The following is a 14,476-nucleotide window of genomic DNA, read 5'->3' on the forward strand; positions in this document are numbered from 1 at the left end:
ATAAATAGATAATTTTAAATGGTTGCATAAAAATAAATAGTTTAATATTAGCACATCCCAAAGGATGGTCTTGAGTACCCCTCTTTGGAGACGCCCCCTATAATCCATATGCCCGGCTGCAGATAGAACCAAACCTCTCCTGAGGTAACAGAAGAGGGCCTCTGTCCCTCTGTCCTCCTAAAGTTTGCCTGCAAAGGTCACCTCAAATTTGACTAACTTTTCTAACTAACTCCCCTGATAGGGGTCTCCTCACCTGGTCCCTTGTTCTCTTTGCCAGGAGGATACCCACAGCTCTGTCCACAGTCAACACAGGGGCTGGGCTGGCAAAGAGCACCTGGTCTGGGGGACAGAATCAGCCCAGGCAATGTGGGTCTGTTGGGCCCCCTCCATCTCCATGGACCATTCCCGGAGGATACAGTGCAAAGAAGGGGCTCTTTCACTTTGCCCCAGGGACACATCTTCCTGGGACACACTCTCCTCCAGGCTGTCAGCCTTCTATGCAGGGCAGTTCCCTGTGCCTGGGTTGTTCATTATTTAGATTTCATCGCACTCAACTTCTGGGCAGGCTGTGACTCACAGAAGCAATCAGGAGCATGCACCTTGGCCAGTGTAGCAATTTGTATACTTCTCCTGGGGAAGTGAGCAGCAGAGGCCAGTGCTGGGGGCTGGGAGTGCCCCCAAGGCCAGCTAAAGCATAGTCGCTGCCCTGCCTCCAGGTACCTGGTGAGCACTTGCCCACCAGGCTGCTGGCTGCTCATGCCAGACCCTGGCCTCAGGATATTTTTCGCACCCACCAAAATCAGACTGGGGCCCAGAGCCCAGAAAAATACAGCTGTATCCCTCAAAGAAACTGGGCTGTAGGCACAAAAGGAACCTATGAGGTTGGATGAGATGTGGACAGAGTGGGGTGAGGATCTGTGCAGATGGGGGAGGGTGCACTCAGCGTTCAGAGCCCAATGCTTTGGAAGTGTGGTCTGAATGAGGCTAGGCTTGTCAGTGTCCTGGTTAATTAGGGTCAGGGATCCCAAGACCAACACAAAGGCCACATGGTCACTGCCCACCCCAAGGCCACAATCTGTGGTCCAAGCCCATTTGGTAAAGGTTTGTCCTAGGTCACAAAGGCCACTCATTAGGTGAGAGAGTGGATGGCTCAGCCCCTAGCCTTCCCCACAATTCAAAAGAACTGCCAGGAGGACCATTCCAGGCACAACAGTGAGCTGGGGCTTCTCTGTCCCTGACTCCTCCCCCTTGGCAGTGCCTGCTGAGCCTCTCTCCACCCTCCAGTTTGCCCAGTAGCTACAAGGCTATAAGCTTTACACTCTCTCCTTCCAAACCCAACTCTCAGTTCAAGGTCTGATGAACCATCTACTGGGAAAATTTCAAGGGAGACCCCCTTCCCTGAAAATTTGCATTTTAACAGTGGACAAAACCTTAAGCCCAAATCTCTAACCGTGTGTTTTGAGCACTGACTAAATAGTGTCGGGGGATGGAGTGAATACTTGGGGAACACACAGAGATCTTCCCAAGCGTCAACGATAATATTGCTACGTGTCAGTTTGAGCAGGCTGGCAGGCTTCTGTTGTTAAATCAATCTAACAGAGCCACTGTTTCACTGAGGGTGTGGAATTCACCCTCTAAATGTACTGCCTGTTTTATTTTAATTTGCGCCAATTCAAGACTATAACAGGATACTTTTTCAGGGTCCCCTTATATGGAACCCTGGTGGAACAGTGGTTAAGAACTACGATGAGCTATGGTTGCTAACCAAAATGTCTGCAGTTTGAATCCACCAGCTGCTCCTTGGAAACCCTACGGGGTAGTTCAACCCTGTACTATAGGGTCTCTTTGTAGTCGGAAACCACTGGAAGGCAACGAGTTTGGGTTTTCTTTTTTTTTTTTGGTATTTAGGGTCACTCTGAGTTGGAACTCCCTCAATGGGCAACGGGTTTTTTATACATGGTGGTGGCGGGCATCTCTGCAGGGCGCCCCCTCTAATCTCCTGAAGGCACCAGTTCTCCAGAGTGGCCACATGGTGGCGTGCGGGGTCCAAAGAAGTTACTTCCCGAGGCCTGGCCACCTCCGCTGCACTAACCCAGGCTGGTCTTTCTCCCCTGAGGAATCCACTGACAGAATAGGCTACTCTGCACTCCTCAGAGATCCAGGATCGGGAGACCAGGCCAACCTAAAACCCATGAAACTTGGGTGTCAAATGAGATTTCAAAAATAAACCAATACTGAAATGCCGGTCAGGGTGGGGTTGGGGTGGGGATAATGGAGGGAGGCGAAAGTGGGGGAGGGGACTCCGGCAAAACCTGGGGCGTCGGTGTGTGGTGGTTAGAAGGGATATGGTTGTGAGACCCTGGGAGAACTTACTTTGAAATCGATCCCCTCCCGAAGAAAAGGAGAAAAGGGTTTTCTTAATCCCTCTGGGCCAGTTTAGGTGCAGCCCTGCCCAGAGGCAGAATGACCTGAAGGAGTGAATTGGATAAACCTCTAAATCCTGCGGTTGCCACCCTTTTTATCCACAGCCCAGAGATCCGGAGCAAAGTGACCAGGGGTCAGGATAAAAGAAGAGGGAAGAGGTGGCAACAGGGTAGCCCTTGCTCCTGCCTCAGAGGAGCTGGGCCTTTAAGACCCTACCCAGGCGGGCCGGGAACAAAGGCCCGGAATCTGTGCTGAACCGGCGAGCAGAGCCACCCAGCATGAGTCATTCACGTTTCACACGGACTCAGAATCGCTGGCTCACGCCCGCCCCTCCCCCATTCCGGGGCCCAGCCCCCTTCCAGGGCTGACCGGGAGCTCTGGAGGCTGCATGGTCGTCTGCTGCAGCCTGCAGGGATTTTTCTGCCAGAGCTTCCACCAGGGTGAGTTAGGGGCCTCCCCCTACCTCAAACCCCGCAGGCCCAATCCCTCTACCGACTTGCTCCTGGCCCTTTTCATCTTGTCCCTCTCAGAGGGCTGGCGTGCCAGGACTCCTGGTTTCTGGGTCAGCTCTGCCTCTGGGCTTGGGACTTTGGACCTCAGTTTCCACATCTATAAAACAGGAGAAAATTCCATCTCTGGAAGAGTCGGGGCTACGGAGAGACTGAATGAGACTGTTCCTCCCCTAAAGCAGACAGATCATCAAGCCGTTCTCATTGTTTTTTCAGTCTGAAAATCTCTCAATAACTCCGACTGGCAGTATCTACCTATTCTGTCCTACCCCACTCAATCGTCCACTTTTACTCAAGGATAGCAGAAGGTTGAACCAGAGACTCAACATCTTGGACTCCAGAAGTCCCTGTTTCAAATGTGTACACCCCTGGGAAAGGCAATCCATCAAGATTCTGCCAGTCAATGTCACTGGAACAGACAGGGAATTCTGGTTGATATGGAGTTGGAGCAGGGGTTTGTAGGGTGGGGTGGGAGTAGATTCAGAGTTCAGTCCTGGAGCACCAGGGGGGCCGCTGGGCAACAACACATGGGCTTGGCGATAGCGGTGGGGTGTGCTAAATCAGGCAAGGAAGGTAGGGGCGCCACAGATCCACTCCAGCTGTTTCCCAGTCTGCCCCACTCTTGGCCTGCCCTGGCACAGTCATCTTCCTCCCTCTTCCTCACTGTTCCCTCCTGTTACCGCTCAGACTTCCCAGTGACCCAGGCTCTTCTGCCAAGTCCCAGCTCCCAGGGCTTGTGTGTATTCCATCCCTTGAAGTCATGGATTGCTCCATTGTTCTGCCAGACACTTATTTATCCCTAAATCCTTGTTGGCCTATATTTTTGTTTCTTTATAAAACCTAAGCTGGATAGGAAAGGAATATCTTTTTTAACAGAAAAACAAACAACCTTTACATTGTTTGTTGCCAGTATGGTCAGTGGGGACCACAAGCCCCAACAGATCACACTGCCCTTTCCTAGAAACAAGATTACGGGGATGTTCTCCCAGAGGGTCATAGAGGTTGGGGTAAACCCAAGGGGGTAACTGTCCTACCAAAAAGCCATAGAATCCATTACTGCATATGTTTAGGACCTGCAGGCACCACGTGCCCTGTGGGTAAGGAGCAGGCCTGAAAAAGAGGCTGAGAGGTGGGAATTTGTGCAGCAAGGACAGTATTCTAAAGGTGTCCTGGATACAGGTTCAAATCCTGGCTCTGCTACATGCTAGATGTGTGAGCAAGCCTGTTTCCCTCACTGGGCTCCTTTTCTTACCTGTAAGATGAGGGGTTGGAACAAGTGATTTCTTGGGTCCTTTAGCACAGAGTGATCTAGGAGCAGAATGGGGAGTTTCAGGGGCTGTCTGAGGTCGTTTGCCTGAGAGAGGCAGAGGTCGGGCAGCTATGGGCCAGGCCCAGGGGCAGGTCCAGTGAGTCACTTTGCCCTAGGCAGCTCGAGGGCATTGGTGACCCTCAGATGAGTCATTCCTTGAGAAAAGCCATATGGCAGCCTCCTTGTGTATCAGCTCAAACGCAGAGCTACAAGCAAAATGAGGCCCAGAGGAGCAGTGGCCTGTGGCTCTTCTGTTGGTCTTAAAATGACCAACTGCCCAGGAAAGCCAACCTTTAGCTCGAGGAGGAGATGGTGGTGAGCCTGGCCTGAGAAAACTGATTTCCTATGAAGAGGAAAGGGCAAACTCCACCCTAGGAAGAGTGAATCGTTCAAATGAATGGATTTAGGTGTCCTCCTATGCCAAATAGCTTTTAATTAGATGTCTGAGATGCTTAATCTCTTGTCTGAACTAACTTTGAAAGGGGCCTGGGTCTGCCCCACTGTGCACACACACGTAGTAGGCTCTCAATTCAGTGAGCATCATAGCAGTTCCCACTGATGGAGCACATGCCTTATGGCTGGCACAGCCTCAAACATGTGACATGAGTCATCTAGTCCTCACAACAACCCTGTGAGGAAGGCATAGGCCCCATTGAGAAAGGGGCCCAGAGAGCCTAAGTAACTTGCCCAAGGTCACACAGCACAGTTTACATCCCAGTTCTCTATTTGCCACATCTTTCTCCCATGGAGTGGCTGATGTGTTCGAACCACTGACCTTTCTGTTAGCAACCTTTTCAGTTAGGAGCCAAGCACTTAACAACTGCGCCACCAGGGCTCCTCTCTTTGTGCAAGAGCCTATCATTTTAACCCCTACTCTACTGCTTCCCAAAAGTTGAAGACATAACTCCCTGCCTCTATGGAGTTTAGGGTCTAAGGACAAACATATGTGGCCTAAGACTAAAGAAGACAATGAAATAACGCCATAAGGACATACATGTACTCTTGCCAAAGTGGGTATAACACTGCTTCCTGAGAGTGAAACTTGCCTTAGGCTTCCAGAATCTACCACAGGGCTGTATCCCTGAGCTCCTGCACTGCTGTGGCAGAAAAGGCGCCAGACCTAGATTCAAAAGGCCTGGGTTCAAATTGGTAGGAGGACCTAGTAGCTGGGAGGATATGGTTGAAAGAGACTTTTCACTGTACCTCTTGAATTTGGAACCACGTGAATGCTTGAACTATTTTTAAAAATAAACTTGAAAAAAACAAACATACACACAACAAAGTCAGTGGAATGATAGGTTAAAGTAAAGGAGAAGTTATAACTTCATCTGACCAAGGCCTTAGCTTCTCCATCTGTGTAACAGGAGTAATATCTGTCCTGCTTAGCACAAAGTACTGTTAAAAAGATTTGTGAAATTATGTGGTTAAATGAGCTTTGAAAGCTATAAAGTACTAAACAAATAGGAGACAAATAGGAGAAATCTCTCCCACTCAGGATTATACTCCCACCTGTGGGCCTGGAGGCATTTTAAATAATATGCTCTGACTCAGGGGCGGTCCCAGCCCAAAATTCCAAGTAGGCACCTATTGTTTCCTCAGTAACCCCCACAGCCTTTGAAATGCCTCTCTGCCCATTCAACAACCTCTTTCCTTTCCTTCAGTGTCTCTCCCCTTCAAGCTACCCCAGACCCATCTCTCAGGGAGGGAATTGCTTGGAATAGCCAGCCTGTATTGGGTCTCCACAGTCTCTGCCCTCCCTTATAAGGCAGTGCAGACCCTCTCTCATCTGCCCCCCCCCCCACCTCTCTAGCCTGGTATCTAGTTCCTCCTCCCACCCAGGGACGGGACAGAGCTAACCCTTATGACCTCTCTGCATGCGCCAGGCACAGTGATGCTCAGATGCACTGGGCTATACCAGATAACTCACTATTCCCTGCACACACGCCACCCTTCCCAGCCTGCTCCAGGACTAAAGGCCTTTCCTTCACATAATTCCCTGGGGAACACCTCTGCTCCCTCCCAGACCCCATCCTCCAGTGTGCTTCATCTGGGTTCAGTGCAAAACTGCCTGCTCCCTGGTCTGTGCTGGCCTTGGGCTTTGTTTAGACCTGTCTAGATGGCTCATTCTGCTTCCTCTAAAGGGGTCCTTGACCGCATGGACTCCATCTTCCTTTATCCTGGGTCTCCGCGGTGTCTAGCTCAATGCTTTGTCCATAGTAGGTGCACAGTAAATGATGATGGAATTTAATCTTTTATTTGAAAATGTTTACACAATATGTTGCCTCTCTCCGGAGTGCTTACAGTTTCATAAATGGGGCGAGGGGGGAAAGAGGATCTTTAAAGTGGGATTTCAGGCCCAATGGCTTCTAGTGGGGAGGAGGGGGAGGTTTTTGGGTAGTGAGTCTTTGCCTTTAAAGCAAACACCCCTGGCCTAGGGAGAGCCCTTTATCCCTGGCATCAGCCTTTGCTTCATCGTCCTGAGTGGAGCCTCAGGGAATGAATGACTCAGGCTGGAAGCTGCCACTGGTCTTTAGGCCAAAACCTGCAAAAGGCCAGACCCCTGAGGTTTTCCATCTGGGGCAGGCCACGTGCAGGCGCTCTGACTGCCACCTTCCTGTGCCAAGAGCAATGGGATCTCGCCCTCAAAAATCAACAGTCTCTAATCCACCTCAGGGTGCAGTGTCTTTTGCCTGCTGTTTCAGTAATAATACTCGACTGGCCCAGAAATCTCCTTTGAGCCCTGGGCACAGTCTTGCTGCAAGGCTCCAGCCCTTGCCCCAGGCTGCAAATGGGTGCTCACAGCTGTGACGCTCTTAGAGCTCACGGGGAGAGGCCTCCTCCGGGGAATTAGTCTGCAGTGCCTCTGTAGTCCACTAGAGGGCCCCAGGAAACAGCTCGACAAGGCACTGGGTTAGTAGTTCAACCTGCAGTGGGCCAGAACTCCTGGAGGCAATCCGTCTGCTTTGACTAATTCACATGAGTAGAGGAGTCAACAGGGTTTCTCTCTAACAAAGGTGGGCTAGATATTATACATGCAAGCAGAATGTGCAGGGAGGGATGGGAAGGAATAGTGGCTGCGGCAGGAACCCTATGGGGCCTGCTTGCTTTTTCTTAGGAAGCAATTTCCCCCTGCAAGAGGTCACTTGGTCAGTGGCTTTCTGGGAAGACTCTCATCTCAGTCAGGGTCCCAAGTTAATCATGGATTTGCCACACAGAAGTTTCTGAAAAATTTATCTGCCCCCTCCCAGCACCTACCCTAAACAAGAGTGCTTTCAGAACGAGCACGGTGCTCAGAGGTTTTGAGACCCATCTGGCATTTTGCTATAGGCTTTGGGCTTCTCAGTGGCATTCCTCACTCCCAACCAGCTCATCTCTGCTCACTGTAATCCTACTCATCCTTCAAGGGCCAACAGATTGAGGAAAACTTTAAACAATAATAATTAAATAATGATAATGCTGTGTGCCAGGCACAACCCCCACAGAACCCAAAACCCATTGCCATCGAGTTGAATTCCGACTCATATTAACCCTAGTGGACAGAGTAGAGCTGCCCTATAGGGTTTCCAAGGATGTAATTCTTTACGGAAGCAGATTACCACATCTTTCTCCTGTGAAGGGATTGGTGGGTTCAAACCACCGAACTTTTGGTTAGCAGCCGCGTGCTTAACCACTGCGAAAACCAGGGCTCCTCTAACTCCTATAAAGTGGGGATTAATTGTTCCATTTTACAAGTGAAGAAATGGAGACCCAGAGTGATTAACTGCTCAGAGTTACCAGATATTAAGAGATGGCCCCAGTGTCAGAATCCTACACCTATATTCTTTCTTCTATATACCAGCGGTTCTCAAAGTATGGTTCTTGAAGCACAGCAGCAACATCACCTGAGAACTTGATAGCAATGCAAGTGCTCAGGTTCCATCCCAGCTGCACTGAATCAGAAACTCTGTGGGTGGAGCCCAGCAATCTGCTTTAACAAGTCCGCCAGGTGGTCCTGATGCACAATCAAGTTTGAGGCCCACAGGTCTGTACTGTGACATTTAACTGCAGTAGTTGTCAGTGCTTAATGTGCTTACCACCATCCCTAGATCTCCATGCCTCTAATCCCCTAAAATGACAAGGGTTAGCAGGGAATGAAGTCCTGTGCTAGACACTTTCACGTTGATTTTGTCATTGAATTCCCTTAACAACCCCTGTTTTACAGATGAGAAAATCGAAGCTCAGAACAATTCGGTAATTTTGCCCAAGATCACCCAGCTTTGAAGTATTAGAGCTGTGATTTGAACCCAGACAGGCTCTGGAGCCCGTGTCCTTAATCATTACACTTAATCACTGGATGCATAAGCTGTGTAAACCCCTCAAAGGTGGGGACTAATCTAAAGTATTTATGGGAATATATCTAGATCTTTCCACAAAATAGTGGCTAAGTCAAGACACGTATTTCACACCAGCAGCCGGCATACTCCAGTAGCTCCTGTCGCCCTAGAGCCCAGTGCTGCCCAGCTGTTGCTAATCATGTGTCTATTTACAAGGGTCTGATACATTTATTCTTAGGTCATTTTCATATTGCTGCTCAGGAACATTTACTGAGCCTCTCTTGTTTTTTGTAGAAATTTACGTTAGATTTTGTGGTGGAATCTAGATAGGAAGCCTAAACACAAGTAAGTGAAAATGACTTTTCGAACAATTAATTATAGAGCAAAATCTCAACATTCCACAGGACAGTGTGTATGAGTTTTGTATGTCCCCACTAGATTATACGTTTCCAAAAGGTGAGAATTATTTCCATGGAATTTAAGGCAATTAGAATAAGCAGCAATGAGTTGTGCCTACAACCTCTGGCTCGAGTCCAGGTGAGAAGACCTCAGGAGCTGATTACATCGACACTGAGATGGGAAAAAGGGAAGGTGGTGAATTTCCCACCCCGCCCAGCCCTGCAGTGAGCCTGCCAAGATTCCTATTCAGTTCAGTTCCAAAAACATGTTTTCAGCCCCTGTCATGTGCTAGGCATCTAGGATACAACAGTGATCTCTGCCTTCCCTAGATCTCCATGCCTCTAATTCCCTAAAATGACAAGGGTTAGCAGGGAATGAAGTGTATAGGGAGATAAAAAGATCTTCCCATTCCATTCCACCAGATAAGCTTCCTGGGAACAAGGACTTTGTCTTGTTCACTGCTGTACCCCAGAGCCTGGCACATAGCCTGGCATGCTGAATGAATGAATGATGAGTGGACAAAGCATTTGTCACCCACTGTATTCATTTAGGGAGCCTTGGTGGCACAGTGGTTAAGAGCTCGACTGTTAACCAAAAGATTGGCAATTGGAATCCACCAGCTGCTCCTTGGAAATCCTATGGGGCAGTTCTACTCTGTCCTATTTAGTGTTGTTATGAGTCAGAATCAACTTGATGGCAATGAGTTTGGATTTTTGGGTTTTTTTGTTTGTTTGTTTTTTGTTTTGGTATTCATTCAGAAGGGTCTTAGCAGGCAGGATCATGGGCTCCATGAACCTCTTACACTGAACCTTCTGAGAATGCCAGTAAATGACTATCTTATTGGGGCCTGGTTGATTTCTGAGTCCCCTCAGTGAATCACCATATTCTCAGTTGTGTGTGTGTATGCATGCCACTGTCCCTGTGGTCAGCAGCATTCTGGACCCTGGCCATAGATAAGGCAGGCTACAGATGAGGAAGGGATGCTGTCACATTCACTGGAAGAAGCCCAGCTGCAGCTCCAGGGACAGGTGAGATCAAGATAGAGAAGTTCTTGGGGCACTGAGACCCAGGGATCAAAGCCAGAGTGAAAAGTGCCCTCAAGGGGCCCCTTCTGATTGGTGTCCCAGCCCTGAGTCAGCTGCCCCCTAGTAACCTTAGTCAATCCAAAGGGGCCTCAGCCCAGAACCAGCCTACCTAGATTGCCCCAGCCCTAGGAATCTCCCCTTCCCCTCCTCCCAGCCCAGCTGACTCAGCCCAGCTTCTCACACTGCGGCCCTCTCCTCCTTCTCCAGGATTTGAATGTGGCTAGGAAGGAGGGAAAACACACATTCTCCCAGAGCCAAGCCGGCACCCTGAGCAGCGGTTCTTGTGTACTGGGCCAGTGTCTGGGGAAAACCAACATTGAATGAACCGTGAATAGATGGCATTGCACTTGGAGTCAGGGGATCTGAATTGAGCCTGAAATCTACTTCTTCCCTCCATGACCTCAGGAAGGTCATGCAACTCACTGCTTCTCAATTTCCTAATTTGTAAAATGAAGGGGTGCCACCCCTTCTCCCTACCCATCTCTCCAGTCATTGTGAGAGGCTAGTGTATATTCTAGTCTATACAAATGAAAGGGATGAGCTGGGGCAAGCTCAGAACCAGTGTCAAACTCAGCAGAACTCTCAGCAAAAATGCTGTGTAAGTCCCAGGCCAGTTCTAGCCAAAACCCTAAGGCCTTGTCTAGAATTAGATTCACCATGGATGCTGAACATGTTCAACAGCCCAAGCTACAGAATTCTTCCAAATGTACAGCTTCTCTTTTAATAACTGCATTTATTCAGCACTTACTATATTCTAGACACTCTTCTAAGTGCTTTTATATGCATTACCTCATTTGCTTTTTATAGCAATGCTATGAGAGAGACTCAGAGAGATTAACTTGCCTGAAGTCACACAGTAGGAGACAGAGGAGTCAAGATTTGAAAGCAGGTCTGTTTTGGGTCAGAGCCCAAACTCTTAACTGCTGTGTTATTCTGCCTGCCTCTGCTAGCTCTTCTTCTTTTGCCACCTCTCTGGAAGGCCAGAGTCTTGGGGAAGTATTTCTTCTAGTGCCTATCACAGTGCCTGGCTAGTAGTGTGTGCTCAGGAATGAATGAATGAATGAATGCTTGCCATTAGCCACTGGCCCAGATCCAGGCTGGAAGCAGCTTTTATACAGCACAGCGCAGTGCCCCAGGGTTACGAGGCAGTTGTCAGGGTCACTGCTGGGTGCTCACCCTCTTTCTAAAAATACAAAAAAGTGTGTGCCCTCCAAGGCCACCAAACAGATATCCAGTTGCTCTCCGGGGTCAGTCCCATACAGACTGATCCTGCCACCTGGCACCGCTCCCTCTGTGCCCCATGCCTGACAGCTTACCCCTGTCATTCCTGTGACTGTTTACTGCAAGGCAAAGTCCAGTTTTGCAGAGGTGGGAACTCCTGAGCAGCCAGGCCCAGCCCAGCCCAGCCCGACACAGCCTCACCCATACGGAGCTGTGGGATACCAGAATTGGTGTAGACAGTTTCGGGGTCTTTTCCCCTGAGCCCAATTAAAGCCAATCCTTCTTTATTGTTGGAGCTCCATTTCCATAGCCATAAAATGGAAGCAGTAATCCTTCTAGCCCCACTTGGAGTTTGAGCAGGAGCCTGGTTTAGGGATATGGACACTGGCCTTGGAGTTAGGATACCTGGGGTCAAGACCCAGCATTGTCCCTTAATAGCTGCGTGACCTGGGACCTCATGGTATTTCCTATTAAAAGTGGGAGTAATAAGGTTACAAAACAGTGTGATGGTATTATGCTATTTTAAAAAAAAATTTACATGCATAGATAATTCTGACAGGGTATAGACTAAAATATTAACAGAATTATCTCTAGATCGTAGGATATCAGATGTTCTTTTCTTTTTGCTTTATCTGTATTTTCACAGTAGGAAAATTGGAAAATATTTTCCAATTTTCCTTCTGTGAAAATACGCAGTAAAAAAAAAAAATGTTAAAACAACAACCACAGACTCATAGAGACCCTATAGGACACAGTAGAACTGCCCCATAGGGTTTCCAAGGAGCAGCCGGTGGATTCCAACTGCCGACCTTTTGGTTTGCAGCCGAGCTCTTAACCACTGTGCCACCAGGGCTCCCCCAATACCCTAATGGAAGAAAAGGTTTCTGAACAAATATCAGTGTAACCCACTAGGAGGACATAATTTGCAGGGCCCAGTACAAAATGTACATGCAGGGCCCCTTGTTTAAAATTTGTTAAGAATTTTAAGACAGCAACAGCAGAGCATTAAACCAAGTGCAAGGCCCTTCTCATCACCAGGCCCTCTGAGCAGGCCCTGTGTGACTGCACAGGTCACACACTCATGAAGCCAGCCCTGCCTACCAAGTAAGAGCAGGAGACAAAGGTTAAGGAATTCTTGTTGCCAAGAGGACCACAGGCCTTGGAAAACCCAGTGACTGTTTCATCGTTTGCATCCTGGGCTAAGGTTGGCCTCCAGAAGGTGAGATAACCTAGCCTGATCTGGTTTTGGACTCAACTCTTCCCTTTGGGGCCAGTGACTGAGATAATGGTGCCAAAAAAGCCACAGACCTGGGCCAGGTCTAGGGAGCAGCAAAGAACATAAACTCAGATGCCTCCAGTGGTGGAAGTGGTGGGAATTGCTTCTCACTGGGAAGTGCCAGCGCCACCTAAAGGCATTCAATTTCCAACTGTATATGCTGCCATCTGCCAGCAGGGCATCAGTTTCAGCCCCTGCATCCAGCCCTCTCATTTTACAAATGGGGCAACTGAGAACCAGAGAGGGCAACGGACCTAGTCACCCAGCCAGGCAGTGCCGAAACCAGAACGCAGTTGCCATAGCTCCCATCAAGTGCCCTTTTCCTAACGGCCTGATGCCTCTCTGTGCCCTCTGCACTGGCCTATAGAGATCGAGGCTTGGGGCTGCCCCCTGCAGTGATCTTCAGACCTCTAAGACCCCACCTGCATGAGAGAACCACAGTTGCCTACTGGAGGACACCATTCCCGGGGCTCTTGTGGTGGGGAGACGTCCCTGGGTGCTGCAAATGGTTAAAGTCCTTTAGCTACTAATCAAAAAGATTGGAAGTTTGAGTCCACCAAGAGGTGCCTCAGAAGAAAGGCCTGACAATCTACTGAAAAATGAGCCACTGAAAACCCTATGGAACACAGTTCTACTCTGACACACATGGGGTTGCCATGAGTCAGAGTGAACTTGATGGCAACTGGTTGGTTGTGGGGAGAGGAGCTGAGGTCTGGATTGAAGATGCTCACCCGCCCAGCTCTAAGACTTTAACCCTTACTTAGGGACAGCCATAGAATTGGCAGCGATGAGAGGGACCCATACCAAGTCTGGGATAAACAAGGCCAAAAGGAAATAGTAGGTGCCTGGGGACAGTTTCTAATCCTGCTACTAAAAAACTGTGGGGGAGGGGGGAAGGGAGGGCTCAATTCTTCCTGTGGAGAATCTTTGTCAGGGTTTAGTGGAATTGGAATAGAGTCCTGAGCCAGGCCAACAAAAGGAAGAGTGAGGAGTCAAGAGTCAGCTTACCAGGCTGGGGCTGTAAACATTCAGGTGTGGATCCAGGTGAAGTTGCCACCATGTGCAGGAAACAGGCTCAGAGGCCTGGGAGAATGCAGATAGGCTGAACCCATACTGAGCCCCATAGGCAGGAACAACTCTGGTTATCAATTAGCAGCAGAAATTGCCCCACGGGTGTCAAATATTTAGATTGTATAGGACAGAACATTTGCACATGTGCTATCTTACAAAATTTTCACAGCTGCCAAAGGACACAAGGTGAGGCTGCATTTTAAGGATGAGTGAAGTGGGCCTTGGAGAAGTGAAGTCACTTTCTTAAGGCAACCTGACTAGTAAAGTTCTAACACAAGGATAAACACACACACACACACACACAAAAAAAAAAAAAAAAAAAACAGTTGCCATCAAGATGATTCTGACTCATGGAGATGCGATGTGTGTTAGAACTGTGCTCCACAGAGTTTGCAATGGCTGATTTTTCAAAAGTAGATCACCAGCCCTTTCTTCTGAGGCACTTCTGGGTGGATGTAAACCTCCAACTTTTCTGAGCACGTTAACCGTTTGTATCACCTAGGGACTCTAGACCTGGGATAGAAGCCTGGTTTTTCTGGTCTTAGTCTGATGCTCTGTGATTTGGCCTCTGGCTACTCTCCATCTCACCACCTCTTCCCAGTGCTACAGCCTGCCCCTCCCTACCTCAGTGCCTTGGTGCCCAGGGAGGGAGAGGGCTTGGAGGATCATAAGCATTTCAGTGATTGAATATCCTGTCCCCACTGTGTGGAATGCCCTCTGTGCCCCCTCCCCACCATCACCATCCACCCAGGGAGTTCTTCCTTCCCTTAGGAATGTTATCTCCTCCATGACACGTTCCATCTGATGACTAGTGTGTTCTCTCAGTGCACTGTGAGCTCCTGTGGAGTAGGAAACTTGGTGTGAGCCTG

The 14,476-nt window shown here is 49.0% G+C and overlaps 1 protein-coding gene across 1 annotated transcript in view; it reads right to left on the bottom strand.

Annotated features, from left to right (window-relative positions):
• The window catches only part of NINJ2 (ninjurin 2), a 17,743-nt gene extending 4,079 nt beyond the window's left edge, over nucleotides 1-13,664 (bottom strand). Inside the window, exon 1 of the mRNA XM_023735693.1 lies at nucleotides 13,545-13,664. The gene's annotated coding sequence lies outside the window, so the exon portion shown is untranslated. The remainder of the gene's footprint in view (nucleotides 1-13,544) is intronic.
• Between the last annotated feature and the right edge of the window lie 812 nt (nucleotides 13,665-14,476).

The sequence above is a fragment of the Trichechus manatus genome, unplaced genomic scaffold, assembly GCF_000243295.1.
Source record: "Trichechus manatus latirostris isolate Lorelei unplaced genomic scaffold, TriManLat1.0 scaffold00081, whole genome shotgun sequence".
NCBI classification, from domain to species: domain Eukaryota; kingdom Metazoa; phylum Chordata; class Mammalia; order Sirenia; family Trichechidae; genus Trichechus; species Trichechus manatus.